We start from the raw sequence: 2,439 nt of genomic DNA, 5'->3' as shown, positions 1-2,439 counted from the left end.
TATATATAAATAACATAAAAATGTACACAAATATATACGTAAATATACACACATATATACGTATATAGAGTCAATGGTTCTCCCTGGATCTCTATGGCTTTCTCACATTTCTACATGCATTCCATGTAGATAAACAGACTGCCCTTTTTTTTGCACTATTTATGTGTGTGTGTGTGTGTGTGTGTGTGTGTATCCTCAATAGGTAGAGATAACGCATTTTTTGGAGCAAAGGGAAATCATGCTTATTCTGTAGTGCAATTAAAAAAAAAGTTTTTCTACAGAGCAAAAGCAGCAAGCTTACTGTCCAATATAAAACATTTTGGTTCCCTGAGCTCAGTGTTTGTTTCCTGCAATTCAGCACACTACAAGGGCAGGTGTCATTTGTCTCTCTTCACATAATCCTGTGGTAAGTTGGTCTTAGGGAATCAGAGATACTGGTCTCTGCTGCTCTCTTCACTTTATTGTTTATTGTTTCTGATAACTCTGCCTATTGTCATTTCTGTGAATATTAAACTGTCCTTACTATCTTTCTCAGAAATCTTGTGGTTTTGCCAGCATCCATGAAACCATGGCATCTATAAAACTTGACAGTTTGCAAGTAGCGTAAAATCACAGACAACACACAGTTCTTGATTTTTCCCATTGCCAAGTCCTTTGCCTTAACAAGGCTCATAAAGCTTTGCATATGTAGTCACTGCTTGCTCATCTAGCACCAGACTTTGACCTTGGTACCCTCCCCAATTTCCCTAGCCATAATTATAGCCTTATCCACCTATATTCCTGCTATTCTGACCTACTTTCATCCTGTCTCTTCTTATATACTATTCCTTCTGCCTCTGCTTTATATTCCATTTATATGTAGCTGACACTTTCATATGATAGATTCCTCTTTTATGCTCTTCGAAGCACTGATTAGATTTTTTCAACATATTGGCCAGTTAGCACACTGTCTGGTCAATGAGAATTTTTGAACACCTTCCACATATTTGGGAAATTTCCAAACTATAAATGCATAATTTTGAAAGACTGGGACCAAAAATTTTATTTTCTAGACTTTAGACTATGCCAATCAGATTTACCTAATTCAGAAGCTAGTGGAACTGAAAAATTAGGCCAACTAGAGATTCTATCCTGATGGGGTAGTAGCAGAGATATCCAGGCTTTAGATTCAGCGGTGGCAGCAATATTTATGTCAGAGTCCCGAGTTAGTGTCAGTAATGGAGTTTTAATGTCCATGTTCCCTGACAGCAGAAATGTGTCACCAGCAGAATAGCCCATGGTAAAATTTTGAATATGTAGGTTTTTTTTTTTTTTTAACTCTCTAGTTTCCAATTTTGATTCTCAAGTCTTCTTAGAAATTCACTAAATACAAACATACTTTAATAAGTAATTCTCTGCTTAATTTTTATAGTCATTTCTATGTTTACAATAAAGAACAGTGGTTGATAAGTAGATTAGTACCAAGAGTATTGCAGATAAAAGACTTTCAAAGAAAAGGGGAATCAATAAATGGTTATTGGACTTTCTTAGGTGTGACTCTAATAAAAATCATGTTTTTATTACTGAAAAGAACATTATGGACCCGTCACCTGCATAGTTAAACAGTTAAATTTACCATATATGATATTTATAAATATAGGCAAAATAAAGGCAAGACTTTGAGAACTAGATATCAATTGAAAATGAATGTTATGAAGGACATAAAGAATACAAAAACTGAAGAGTTGGGCTGGTTATTTCTAACTGCATCAGAAAAGCTAAAGAAAGAGAGTGGTGAGGTAAGTACTGAATTCTTAGATAAAAGCATAGTCAAAACGAAAGGTATTATCTATTTGCTAAAAAAGGAAATTTTTTCTTTTTTGGATACTGTGTTCATGTGGCCAACATTCACATTATGGGTTTGCTCCTTGGGCTGCCAAATTAAGTCAGTTTAATTCACAGCCTCATTAGGTTTCCTACATGAAAGTTAGGTCATTTTCCAGTTGAAGATGAGACTTGAACATTATGAAGGGGTCATAAGAAAAGATTTATGGAACTCAAATGCAGAAACCCCACTGATAATATTGTGTCAGTCAAAGCAGTTTTGTGTGTTGATCCTTTTAACTGTTTGATAGAGCCATTTCTGCCTTGCTTTAGAATGCTGAACCCATTTCACCTGAGACAGCTTAAATTGCAAGGAGAATCCTACTATCGTTATTTTGGCTCCTCCTAATGTCTCATTTTCTTTAGACCTATAGTAAGAGTAAAGCCCAAGCATACCCTTGGAGACCAATTATAAAGTCAAATCTAAAAAAAGGCATCTTACAGAAAGAATAATTTCTTTATCTATATCTATCTATCATTTAATCTATCTATAATCTATCTATGTGTTTATACATATATATATACGAATATACACACATACTAAAAAACTGAACTGTATAAAATGTAAAAATGTGT

Source organism: Galeopterus variegatus, unplaced genomic scaffold (assembly GCF_000696425.1).
Source record: "Galeopterus variegatus unplaced genomic scaffold, G_variegatus-3.0.2 Scaffold7455, whole genome shotgun sequence".
Lineage (NCBI taxonomy): Eukaryota > Metazoa > Chordata > Mammalia > Dermoptera > Cynocephalidae > Galeopterus > Galeopterus variegatus.
This window is presented reverse-complemented; position numbering follows the sequence as displayed.